The 14819-nt window shown below is 36.5% G+C and overlaps 1 non-coding gene across 1 annotated transcript; it reads left to right on the plus strand.

Annotated features, from left to right (window-relative positions):
• Positions 1–2788: 2788 nt before the first annotated feature.
• Positions 2789–2876, plus strand: TRNAS-GCU (transfer RNA serine (anticodon GCU)). The gene has a single exon. It is a non-coding gene; the product is annotated as a tRNA-Ser (tRNA).
• The last annotated feature ends 11943 nt before the right edge of the window (positions 2877–14819 follow it).

The raw sequence follows: 14819 nt of genomic DNA on the forward strand, positions 1-14819 counted from the left end.
GACATTTCAGTTTAGAGAGGAATGATTGGATTTTTATTATATTTGACTGCTAGTAGACCAGACATTATGTTTGCAACATGTCTGTGTGCAAGATTTCAAGTCAATCCAAAGGAATCACATTTGATGGTTGTGAAGAGAATTTTTAGATACTTAAAGGGGACTTCAAACTTGGGATTATGGTATCCTAAGGGAATAGGATTTGAAGTTGTCGGATACACATATGCAGATTTTGCTGGATGTAGGCTTGATAGAAAGAGTACTAGTTGAAGCTATTAATTTCTTGGACAAAGAATTGTATCCTGGTATAGCAAGAAACAATAGTTTGTGTCAACTTCCATAGTTGAGGTTGAGTACAGAACTGCTGGAACTGGAAGTTGTTGTGCTCAAGTGCTTTGGATTAGAAATCAGCTAATGGATTATGGCTTAGTGTTACAAAAAATTCCAATTATGTATGACAATAATAGTGTTATATCTATTGTGACTAATCCAGTTAATCATTATATAACAAAGCACATTGATGTAAGGTATCATTTTATTAGAGAACATGCTACAAATGGTACTATTAAGCTCATTTTTGTCCCAACAGAAAAACAATTAGCTGATATTTTTCCTAAACCTTTGGATGAAGCTACTTTCACTAGACTTGTAGGTGAAATTGGAATGCTGAATTCTTCATCCTAAAGGCAAGAACTCAGCTAATATTTTGTAGTAGATTGATTTCTAATAAATTAAATTGATTTGATTTAATTGGAAATTAACTGGAATATGGGTTATAAATATGTCTGAAATCTCTGTATATTTATTATTCAAAATTTAGCTTGAAATTTTTCAATTCTGAGAAAACTGTCTAAACGTTAATTTACATTTTCAATATGAGAAATTAGCACAAGACATAATCAAAAGAACAAAAGTATATAGAAAACCGACTTCTCGAAAAGTCTAACTGACTTCTCGACAAGTCATTTTGAGACTTCTTGAGTGAGTACTCGATAAGTCATTTTTCTGAATTCTCGAAGGACTTCTCGACAAGCCTTATTATGACTTCTTGATAAGTCATTATAGAGATCTTGATAAGTGATAATTCACAGAGTTCTCTACACATATAAATTTTAGACTTATCAACAACATATAACTGAGATAATTTAATTTAATAAATTATTTTGGTAAAATACTTTTGACAAAATCATTCACATTTTATTTTGACTTATTCAAATAAAAATTGGAAAAATTCAGTCCATTTAGGACAAACTGGGTATTTATTTGACATCTCGATAAGTCATTTTTTAGTTATTGATAAGAGTCAGGAAAGTGACATATCGATATGTATCTATTCTCATAATATGACTTCTCGATAAGCAAATTCCAAACGTTTATGTTGAGTTCTCGATAAGTCATTTACCTTTTACTATAAATACCCATACATCTTGACATACACCTCTTTACGCCTTCGAGATATCTAAGTGACCTAATTTATCCAAATCCAAACCGTTTTCTCTCATTCCAAACTCTTTATCTCTAATGTTTCTTACCCACTCAAATTCAAACACTTCAAATGGCATCAAACATAGTTAGACCTTTTATCCCAAAGGAGGGCACCAAATATCTTGCATTTACAGATGTTAACCAAGCTCTTGATAACTTCAAGAGCTTTGTGAAGTTTCTTTCTGAAACATACTTTGCAGGTGCCCTAACTGCGAATCCCATCCTATATTTGGATGTTCAGTGTGATTTCTGGAATACAGCTGTGATGAGGACAATAGTGCATGAGAACCAAACTATGTCTATGATGGTTAATTGCTCCATTTAAGGCCAACATGTGGAGTTTTATGAGAATGATGTCAATCTGGCTTTAGGCATCCCTATTAACAAACTGGTGGAGGTCCCAACTCAAGATGAGCTAGCTGAGTTCATGGAATTCATCAACTACAGTGAGAGGATCAACTTGGCAAGCCTGAAAAGGAAGTACTTGAGGAGGGAATGGTCTTTCCTTTATGACTCAATTATGAGGGCCTTTACCTGCAGGAAGACAGGGTATGACAATATTTTAAGTGTTTTTCAGAAGATGGTGTTCTTAATGGTTCACAAAGACACCTCAATATAGGACATTTGATAATGGAGGAACTTAGCACCAGACTCACAATGCCTTTGAAATCAAGAGGTAAGGAAATATTTCTTCCTAGATGTAAAATGTCTACTTTGAACTATAAAGTGCATGACATTCATTTACTCAATGGTATAGATAGGACAAAAATAGGCAACCGTAAACAAGTGTCCAAAGTTATATTTGGCTCACTTATTACTAAAAATAAGGTACCTGTAAGTCTTAGAATCACTCCATTTATGTTGGAGAGATTTAGGACTTACCCTTACCCTATGCCTAACATAAGGTCTACAATAACAATTAGTACATTTATGGCTCCTGTACTTGTGGAAGAACAAATGCAGGAACACCAACAGGGGCTTTACCAAACTGAGAACCTTCCTTCTTTAGCACTAGCAGCTAGGAAATGAAACCAACCACTTCATTCTCTGAAAAGGGTGAGGTGAGTAAAAAGAAGAGAAAGCAGGCACCCCTAACTATTATTAATGAGAGTGGTGAGGATCAAACACAAATAGAGTCCACCCTGGTCAAGTAACCAAAGAAAACTGAGATAACCACTCAATTGGCTACCTCTACATCCTCTCAAAAGGATGTATTTCAAAATAGGGCAAAGAGAAAGAAATACTTTTTCAATCCTTATTTCATATTTCATGTGTAATGTAACATAGTAATTATCTTTTTCAATTGGGAGAGATGGCTGAGTGGACTAAAGCGGCGGATTGCTAATCCGTTGTACGAGTTATTCGTACCGAGGGTTCGAATCCCTCTCTTTCCGTTTTTGTTGATGACTTCATATTTGATTTCTCTTTCAAATTTCTCCAATCCTTTTTAATGTTTCCTGGTTAACCATGTGGAATAGATAAAAAATCCTAAGAAAATTTAAAAATAAAGCAATGAAAATGAAAACTCCTTTTTTTATTCTTCACGTCCAGGATTACGCCCCAGATCATTGGATAGGAATCCAAAGATAAATAGAGAAATAAAGAATATCACTACTGTGTAAACGAAAAGTTTGAGAGTAAGCATTACACAACGTCCAAGATCTTTTTTTTCGAACAGACTCTAGGGGCATCCTCTCAACAGTGTGTCTCTATTGAAAAGAGCACTCTCCCTAGTGTACCTTGTAAAGAGTCCGCACCAATACTTGAACAAATTTAAGTGTATGAAAGAAGGAATAAGGTTGACACACACATAGAGAATACATCTTTTGAAGCTCCCTCTTCTATTCAGGGGGAGATGCCAACACTCAGTCCTGAAATTACAAATCTTATATCTAAAATTTCTTCTTTATACAATGAAACACTTGAATCTAATTCTTAATTGTTGTCAAAACCAAGTGACATGGTTCATGAAATGTGCTCACCACCCAGGAACCACAATTAGATGGTGAGAGGCTACTAGCTGAGATAGACCTTGATGATACCATCAAAACCACAGGGGTTTCATTAGTTTTAACTAAAGACCCTGTGGATGTTACTCAAGCACTTTTGTGGCGTCCACCAAACCTGGGTCAGAAGTTTGGGGTCCAAAACACACACATAATATATCAACCTGTATATGAGATACTGTTTACAATGACCCTGCTTTACACAACCACGGATCGCAACAGGTTAAAGTATGAAAATAAGCCATAACCTTAACTTTTATTACATCGTACCAAATCCTAACTAATTTAACTTACAACTGATAATAAAATTATTCTTACAATCTTACTATCTCACTACCGCAATAAGCTCCTGCTAGCTCGATCCAACTCAATCTGGAATCCTAGCTCGTATATTGAACTGGGAAACCTCGCTATCAACCGTATCATTCTTAACTGTAGAATACATAAAAAGATTCGCAAGAGTGAGCTAACTAGCTCAGCAAGTCACAATAACAATAATTGAGGTTAATCAATGATCAAATGAAATGATTCAGAGGAATCAAGTTTATTGCTAAATAATCATTAGAATTGGATATTCATTTTAAGTTTTTAAAACCAAGGTTAGGTTGCTGATCAATCACGCACTAACCACGAACAAAGCACACAGCACTGCTCTAACTACTGGATCAAAGGCACACATTGGCCTAACTTGACCATTGATATGGTCTGACCACGAATCTGGTCCATACATATAAAAAAACTATCCAATTCTAAAGCAGTTCAATATGATAAACAATATAATTCGATACAACAAGATCATAATCAATGATGATTAAAAACTTGAATAAAAACGTAAGAAAACTCATGGATATCACAAGGGTAGATCAGGGAATGTATAAGAAACAGTTTTCAGTCCGTAAAGGATCAGTTATTAGACAAATAATAATTTTTCAAGGTATAGTTCTCTGATGTTATAAAGAAAGGTTGGAGTATAAAAGTTTCTGTGTTTTCAAACAATTTTGTTCCAGTGTTTGGTGTTTGGTAGTTATACATTTGGGCACTAGTATCATATTTGTGTGGTTTGGTGTCTGAGGATCAACAAAGGATGGTTTACAAAGAATAAGGCTTACGTCTCAAGATCAAGAAAAATCAGGATTCAAGGGTAAATAGTTTAAAGCACTTGCGATATAAAACAGGAGTTATTTTGAATAATAGCGACATGTTATGAAATAGTTCGAAAATATTTGCAATATATTTTGAAGAAAAGTTCGGAAGTACTTGCCTTACAGGGCTTTATAACTATTACTGATCAATTCTGAGCCGACTCTGTCGCTCAGGCTTTAATGTCCAACCACTATCCCATTGGATTCGACTTCGACATTCAGGTTTTTCTGTTGAAACTCTACTGAGCACGTCGACTAATCATTAGGTTATTCCTAGTCCATTGTCCACTTTCGGTTTTCCGACTAGAACCTACAGGGTCGAAATACTCTATGTTAGATACCCAGTTATGCTTGACATATCCTCGCTATAACCTACCCATACGATAGCATATTCCAACTCGTAATTATTCATATTATAATATCACAGACAACAATTAGGGTTCACGTTCTCGAAATCGCTTCAGTGTTCATTTTCAGAAAATACGTATACTCGTCATTTTACGAAATTAGGGTTATTGAGTTTTGGACAGAACGTTCACCACAACATACAATCAAGTTCGTATAAAGTATAAGTATATATATTCACTCGACGTCCCGATAATTATCGGATACATTCCAGTATTTATGTAGTTCAATTTCCCTAAAATTGGGCAGCGTCTCCTTCATTTATCGGACTACCCGTCGAATACAATCGACGTCAAGCCAACAACAATCAAGTTCACAACAACCACAATCCAAAAATCCAACCACGAATCCCAACCACGAGTTCAACCCAACAATCAATCCAATCATAATTCATTCACTAAATTACGTACTTGACTTTAATATAAAATCAAATTCTCGTTTCAAAAATAATTTTACGAATTAACTTATTTATTTTAAAATATTAGGACTCAGAATAAACATCACTGTCCACCGTCCACTCGTAAATAGTCATCGCAGACGGCGGCAAAATTCACGTGTACCCTATTAATTCGGGTTTCCAACGCTGAATTCTACCGATAATTTATAAATTAATCTCGCATGAAACCATTTAATATCACGAATATTAATCAAAGGATTCCTGCAGAAAAATCAGATTAACATAATTAAAATTCCAAATTGAACAGAATAGCACGCGCGTGACACGCACGCAACACCACAACAGCAAATCAGAAACGCGGAGATAGCCGGAAAACATCCTGAAAAAGACAGACACCCACACTGTATTACACACACATCACACACAGTAACTGGGTCGCAGAAACAGCCGACAACAAGCCAGAAAATACGAGCACAACACACAATTTATACACTCACGAATTGCACACACCCACACAGATATAGGTACATATATATGTATGTAAGACTGAATCAGGCCCACAATCAGAAAATAAAAGGGGCGGCTGAACCATTATCGGAGCAAGCCGGAGTACGGTGAGGAAAGAAATCGAAATAAATAGGCACCATAGCGGCGACAGAACTCGCCAGGAAACCGAGCATGACAGAACCGAAAGAAAAGGGAGAAGGAGGGAGAGAAAAGAACGAGAGAGAGATCGAGGAAAGAAATGAGAGAGATAACTGAGGAATCGATATTTATCAATTCTATAATTGAGCTGCCACACCGAAAGTAAAACACGTGTCCAATAAATGGACACGTACCCCTTTAGTCTGACTGATATCCCTAATTCTGACACCCAATTATGAATTTAATGATACATATTGCACATAAAACAACCTTATAAAATTACAAAATGGTCTTAAAATGTTAGAAATTTCTCATAGTAAATAAAAACATAATTTTCAAAATTTTAAAACAATTTATGAAACGCAATTTATACCCGCTTTTCTCAAATAAACGAATCAACGTGCAGGTAAAATTAATCACAAAAATTCCCAATATAATTTTAAAATTCTCGGAATATTCCAAACTTCAATAAATATGAGTTTCATAATTTTTGAAGAATTCTTGAATTAAATATGGATTTTATAAATAAAAGCAATCAGAAAATCATTTAAAGATAAATAATTAATAAAATATTGATTTCTAAATTTTATAAAATCCCAAAAATAACTATTGTAATTATAGAACCATAAAAATAATTTTAAAGACATTCCAAATATTTATGCAATTAAATTTGCACTAAATCCACTTTTGAAATTGAAAATAATTCAGTACAACTCTATAATTAGTCACGCGGATAACCCGGTACACCATAAATCACACATTAATTAAACAACACATAGCGGTCAAAACAATACACATATTTTATTCATTTAATAATTTCCATAATCACATTTTTAAATAATTCAAAAATACACGAGCCGTTATAACTTTCATGTGCTAAAAAATCTTCACAGATTGATAGGTTTGAGGGTAGTACTCCTGAGGGGGAGCTATCTAAATCCTCTCAAATTCAATTAGAGGTTCCTCATGAAGGAACAATTCCCCTCAAAATCCTAGTTGAGATTGCCTTAACAATTGAAGCTATGAGGCCAATTTCCAATGAGCCTGTTATAGGGGAGGCAAATCTAGCACATCCAAGTGCTAGCTCTTTGAAAGAAGAACAAGGATTTGAGGCCATGGTACATGAAAGTAACCTGGTCAAATCCCCTCCAATTCAGTTGGAGGTTCCCATTATTGGTGAACAACACACTGTCACAACCACATTTCCAACTGTGAGTCAAACTGTGGCATCTGTCACATGTGGTGTTCTTGAATCTCAACCCTCCACTTCAAACCTGACATACATACCATCTACTTCAAACCCCTCTCAACAACCCTCACACCTAATCTCCCAGTAGCTACAGGATGCTCAGGATCAACCAATCACCGTGAATGACCTTCTGGTAGATCAACTCTCTGGACTTTCCAAGATCATACAACAGCTATTTACAACAGACTTATCCAATCAGGACTATCAAGCAATCTTGATATCTTACAAAGAAGATGTTGAAAAGCAATAGCAAAAGATTGTAAATGAAGCTGAGGAGAGCAACATAGATGCTTGGTTGGACAAGGACTTTAGCTTGAGCATGGATGAGGTCTTGGCAAGATTTAGAGAAAAGTATGTCATAATTTTGGGAAGCAATGCCAAGGCTATCAGTCCACAGGAAGTTTATAATGTTGTAGCAGAGGTCTACAAAGCTCAACTCAAGGCTTTTCATCTCATAAGTAAGGCTCTACAACAGACCTTGGGCAGTCATCAAGACAGAATAAGAAGGTTGGTGAAGGAGAAGCTGGATCAACTTGTGCCAAGTCAAGTAGAAATCAAAAGAAAGTTCCAAAGATTTATTGATCAAATAGCAAGGTTTGATATGACCAGTATGGAGCAAAGCATCAAGAATCTCAAACAATCATTTGTAGCTTTGCATAAATTATCCAGAATTATATCACCAGTAACAATGACACAAGGGTCAAACTGGAACGACTTCATCAAGATAGATATGAAGTCATCTGCTCTTTTAATGGAAGGCATCAAAGAATCAGTTCAAGCTACATTTGGTACTTCTCTCTCTTCAGGGTCTCAAAAACCACTGTCTACATCAACAAATCTCCAGATTCAATCTCTACAACAGCAAGTTTCAACTCTCCAAACCTCCAATGACTCACTCACAACCTAGGTCAATGCTTTCACTTCTCTAGTACAGAGTCAACAGAATGACATCGGGACCTTGGTAGACTCCCATAAACATCTTCAAATGCAGAATTCAGTTTCTTTGGGATCTATCATGGGTGCCTTGAATGTTCCTTTTCCTGCTCTTCCTGAAGTTGTGAGGCCAGGAATTCCGAATCCACTACTCCTACCTGCCAGCAAAACTAAGGGGGAGATAGAAGTTAGGATTCAGCAGTCCATGGAAGCTGGTAAATCTACTCAATCTCAATCTAAAGAGGCTAGAAAATTGACGTCAACTCAAATTGGTTAAATCTCTTCACAGATTCAAATATCTCAAGATGTTGAAAAAGACAGACTACAAAAAGCTGCAGAAGGACCCTGTCAAGACAAGGAGTTCAATGAGTTGTTAACAGTCTTAAGGATGTCTCTTCACAACAACTACATTAGCTACAAAAGAGCCTTGTCCAACATCAACGTTCTCAGAGTTGTGATTGTCAAAGTTGGAAACTTTCTAGGAAAGAGAATAGTTGCAAATGTGAATGATTGTGGCTTGGACGGATGTCTACAGGTGTCTCTCTCAAATCTTCAAGTCATGAGAGCATCTGAGCTGAATGTAATTATTGACAGAGTTAATCCAGTAATTCCAGAGGACACCAAACTGCTAAATGAACTCAACAAAGCTTAGATAGCTTCTTTTCCTGAAGCCTATCTCCATCCAAGAATGGGGTGGCCTATATTTGTCCATGGACCAAGAAATGCAAGTTTTTCACAGTTCCAAAGAATGTTATAAGAGGGAATCTGAGATTGATAATGACTTTTGAAACTAATCTAAAGTCCAATAAAAACAAGAAAACTGAAGATGTGGAGATCAAAATTTTGGGAAGATATATGTAGAATGCTGACACTATGTTGCCAACCACTCAATTTAACTTAAAAGATGACAAGGATGATGATGAGCAAAAGGATGATGAATACAAACCTTCTGGCTTAAATCCAAGTCACTCTACTCAAGCAACCAGCAGCAAACCTGAAGAGAAGAAGAGAGATGACAAGAAAAGGGTAGATGAAAGGAGAAAGAAGAAGAGGGAAGATGGTGAAGGTACTAAGAAAAATGTCCTACCAATCCGAATCTCACAAACTCAGACCACTAAGCCTACAAGCTCAAACATTCAACTACCCTTAACCTCTAAGCCTAAACTTTTGTACAAACCAACTGCAAACACCTTACTCAAAATACCAATCACCTTTAGCCAAACCACCCTAAATAAAATCTCAAACCTACCCTGATTTAAGCCACCAATCAAAACTCATTTCAAAAATGTTGGGAGAAAACCAAAGAAGCTGCAAGTTGAAGAGAGGGCTATCTAGAATTGTTTTAATCAGCCTGACTTTCTACCATTAAACTGGTGCATCACAGATGATGACTACTTTCAACAATTAGCTGAAGAAATAGTTAGAGTTTGGGTTGTATCATTGAGAGAAGTCATAATCTACTATCAAGATGGATTCTTCACTCTACTTGGCAGGGAATTAATGGATACACTTTCAACCACAGAAGTTAAGAGGGTGATCAACTTAATGAAGGACAAGGACACAAGTACTAGAGTATGGAGGGCTATGATGTGTGTATAGCTGAAAGTAAGAGATGAAAGAAGAGCAAAAGCAAAGGCTGAAAAGGAAGAAAGGGAAATGAATTATGCAACAGAAATTGCAATATTTGAACAAAGATCAAATTAGCTCACGGCAAAGGGGATGAATAGAAATTCTAAGGATGGACACCTTCTAAACATACAAGTTGGCAGATTCTCAAGATTCAGAGTAGGTTACTTGAATGGTTATTCACTGGATGATTGGCTCAAGCTTGTGGAAGCTCTAAGAAGAACTGAAATTATAGAGGAACTTCAAGTACTTGTAAATATAAAGGACCTTAATAGAAAAGAAGTAGAGGCTATGAGAATTTCATGTGATGAATGTACTAATTAAACTCATGTAATCACTCAGTGTATAAAATTTGTATTTATGTTCTGTCAATGTTAGTCCCTAACAATGCAACAAGAATTACAGAAGGGGGGTTGAATGAAATTCTTGAACCTTTTTCAAAAATAAAAAATGTTCTATCTTAATAATATATAAGTGTTTGATTTGCAAAGTGCGGAATAAGAAGTTAGTAAAATCAAAATACAAGTAATTAAAAACACAAGTTTTTAAAAACATTCTGGATTTGAATGTATCCACCAGAGATATATATATTATATCAAGAGAACTCGGTGTAGCAAGATTACCTCACTGCTGCTTACAAATATGAACAACTAAGTTTACAGAGAAATGCTAAGGATGCAGCTTACAATTGTTTCTCTGAGATAATGTTCTTAGTCTTGTTCTTGTTGTTCTAATTGCTACTTCTTGGTTTATATATCACCAAGATTACAAAGTAATAAGACATGATAATAAAACAAAACCTATCAAGTCTAATACAATGCTACTTCATTACTCTATTCCAGCATCTTTGAATATCTTCATAATAGCATGGAAATGGCAATGCTTCTTTGTTCTCTAAAACCCAGTTGAATAGGCTTCCACATTCGTTTTTCAAACACTTGACGCATGTGACTGTGTTGTCACTGTAAACAGATGTTTGAATTGATTATCCATCGGGTACATGATCATCCTTCGGGTTGCCTTGTTGATCATCCATTGAGTGGCATTGTTGTCTATTCGTCGGGTAGCTATCTGGCACTTGACTTCATTTCATTTATATAGAATTATAAGACATCATTTATGTACAATTAATCAACCTATTCTGTATATCTAATTAAAGTCAATATGACTTGAGTGCAACTACAGAATCTAAACAAGGTGTATGCAGAAATGTGCTACAGACTCATTATTACACAAGATACTCACTCGATGGATAATAAATCATCATCCGTCGGGACTATATTGAGTCATCCGTCGGGACTATATTCCTTATCTGTCTAGTGCTATATTTTTCACTAAGTAAAATCTACTAAGGTATTTTATTAATGAAATCATCAAGTTCACAACATATCCACAAAAATCTCCCCCAATTTATGTCTACTAGAATTGTAGCCATAAATTAAGAGAAACTTGATGATAACAAAATACCCTAAAAATACAACTTTAAACGTAAGTAGATAAAACTGTAAAGTGCTTCAAATAACAAAATGCACAAAGATTAGCTCACAGTCATTTTCAAGGTGCTCATCTAGCCTGAGCAGATTAATCTAATTCCTTGAAGATCTGGATCTCTTCCAAGCTTTCTGTTGTTTTCTTCTATCTGATTTTGGATTTTTCTATGGAATTCCAGTTCATCAGATTCCGAGAGATTTAGCTTTTCTTGTATTTCCAAAAGAGTCTCATTGCTAGAGATGCTCAATTGGTCTTCTAATCTGAAAAATCGTCTAACTCCTTTGTCATCCATGAACTCCATCAGCCAGTAGGGCCTTAGATGCACTCTACTCCCTGTGTAAGGAATAGTTAGAGTCTTTAGGAGTGCATTTTTAGCTCTAATACTCCTCAGTTCTTCAATCTTCTTTAGAACAAGTCTTCTTGCAGTTACATTGAATCCAATGTTCTTCTTAAATTATGAATAAACCTTTATCAGCACAGATTGGCTTTCTTGAAGGATCCTTTGAAATGGCCATTGAATCTCATTTCCTCCCTTGTACTTGAAAACTAACCTTTCAGGTAGATTCCTGTAGGCATCAATCCTTCTAACTTTTTCCAGTTCATCTAGATAGAGGTTTTGATCAGAGAATTCCTTGATGTCACATTAGTACATGTAATCTCCCTTGTTGACTTTGGATTGAGCTTTGGTTAGAGATTTGGATTTGAGAGGTGACAGCTTCACTTTCTTGACTGCTCTTGACTTTGTTCTCTTTGGCTTGCTAAGGATTGGCAAATTGAAGTCAGGAATCGGTAGACTTTCACGGTCTATTGGTTCATCCTTAGGCATAATATAGGTTCACCATGAATGTTCCTGTAAGGATCCACCACCTTAAAGTCTTCAAATACCACTGAGGGTTTTGATGCTTGAGTTGTAGTTGGAATGGATTCCTTGGGAAACTGATCCTCCAATTCCTTACCAACAAAGTTCAATTTCCTTTTGGTTCTTTTGGCCAATTCCTTGTATTTGTGAGATTTCTTCTATTGTGGTTCAACTTGCTTCTTTAGATCTTGAGATTCAGTGATTTCAGATGGCTGAGCAGGAATTTATTGTGTTGGTTTCACAGCTTGTAGCTTGGCCAAGATAACAGCTTGCTCTCTCTTTTGTTTAACCTTTTAGCATCTAGAGCAGCTTGCTTCTTTTCTTACTTCAATCTTGCCTTTTTTCTCTCTTTGCTTTAGCAAATTGAGGATGTCCAGCCACCACACAAATTTATTTACCATTCCTGAAAACTTTAGCAATTCTCCTTTTCAAAGCTGAATCAGCTGGATCCTTGTAGAAGGAAATGGATCTTGACAACAGTTTCTTCTCATCAGGCTTTGGTGTATCATACACTATATCCAAAGGGTTCTTTAGTGATGATTTTGGATAGTTTACCCTTGGCTTCAAAAGTACTTCAGCCTTTGGAGATTTGATGTAGGATGGTTGTCCTATTTCCAGATAGTTCATGCTCATTTCATTCACAGAGATTTACCTGACTTGAGAGTGATGAATGGATGACTTTTCTGGCTTCTTTTCTAGCCCAAACTTCTTTTGAATATCCTCATCAATTTTCTCCCATTTGATTGGATTCAACTGCTCCTTTTCAGCTGTTCGAATTGAAGGGTGATATAAAATCTTCCTTTATCAGATCAATACTGTCCTTAGCTGGTGGCTTTAGGATAGTAATTGTAGGAACAATTACTTTGCTAACTTGAATGTTGAGCACTTTTTGCTCCCCCTCACTCCTAGAACTCTCTTTCTCCCCCTTTTTGTTATCATCAAGCTGAGTAGAGGAGGAGGTTTGTGCAGCCACCAGTTTTTTATGCAAGTCTGTTTGTTGAGCTTGGTGTAGATGAATTGTTGTAAGAGATGCTTCCATAGCAAACATTCTTTTGTCCAAGGCATCAACTTTGGTGGCAAGATCTGAGTTTTTCTTGAGTTGTCTCTTGATGTCTGTAATTGTTGTTCCTGGAAGTCTAGCTTCCAATCTCCTAGACAAGTCTTTCTTGAGTTCACCAATTTCCTGTTTAAGAGTGGAGATATTGAGAGTTTGTTGATAGCCTTGAATTTGATGTAGTTAGAGAGAAGTAAGATGTGCTTGCAGAAGCTTCTTGGTGCTAGAATTTGTGGATGATTGAAGTGCATACTGTGTTTGACTGATTAGCTGGATGAGAGTATATTTGAAGTGATGTTCATCACATTTCTTAAAGAAGGCCCATGATGGCATGCTTGACCTTGAACTAGGGCCAGCTTCTCCCCCTAAGTTCAATAGCTCTTCTCCACTTTCTGCATCATCACTTCAAAAAAAATCTTCTGAACCACCAGTCTCATAATCAACATCACCAGCTGTAGATGGCAAAGCTGTAATGGCATCCTTAGCTCTTAGCATTGACTGTGTGGTGTGCACCAAGTTGAGCATCCTTTTTGCATTGTCATTGCCATGTTCAGCTAGAAGTTGATATGCTGGAACACGGTGAGTAAATATCTCAGCATCAAGGGAGATAAAATCTATAACAGCTTGAGGTTGCCGAGATAGTCCCTCCCTGTCTGCATCATGGACATTCATTAACTCACTTGCAATGACATCAACCCTTATATCTCCTGTACCTTCATTTCTCTCATTATCTCTCTTTTGTTGCATCAAGGTCTCACCTTGGCTCCCCACCCTCACACCCTCACCTTCACCATCTAAGGCGGGACTCCTTACACTCTCTTTTTCCAATCCTGAAGAACTGGATTACATATTTTCACTCTTTTCCTCTCCTTTTTCCTGGGAGCAACCCAGACTCTCACTCAGTTCACTCCATTCCCTCAATCCTAGGAGTGATTGTACTACCACTAAGTCTTCTGCACTTGAGATAATTGATGAAATTTGAAGTTGTGCAGAGATACTCGACGGATGAGGTATATCCATCGACTTAGTAGTTTGACTATCTGACGGATAACTACTGTTAGGCTTATCCGTCGGGATAGAATCACTACTCGGTGGATGAATAATATCCATCGAGATAGTAGGAATAAATGAGTTTGGATTGGAGACTATTGTGGAATCTGTGCAGATTGATGAAAACTTTGGCACAGATGTCTCAACAGTTCCTGAAAAAATTGGCAAGTGAACCAACAAATCATCCAAAAGATGATGCTCACTTGCACTAGATTTTGGCTTCCCCAACAGAGTTAAAGAAGGGGAATCAGGAATTGATGTGTTGATCATATTCACATCCAGAGATTTTGTTGGAGAATTTGGTGTTTGAGGTGCTTCTATAACTAAAGATTCTGGCTGTGACTCCACATTTATTAGAGCCACATCAACCTGACTTTGAAAAGGTGCAGTGACTATGTCTTTAGCACCAGTTTGCACAGTGTGTGAACCCTGTGTATCCCCAAGGGTTTTTGGTTTCTTCTTTCTAGTATAGGTTTGGGG

This window comes from Apium graveolens, chromosome 5 (assembly GCF_009905375.1).
Source record: "Apium graveolens cultivar Ventura chromosome 5, ASM990537v1, whole genome shotgun sequence".
Lineage (NCBI taxonomy): Eukaryota > Viridiplantae > Streptophyta > Magnoliopsida > Apiales > Apiaceae > Apium > Apium graveolens.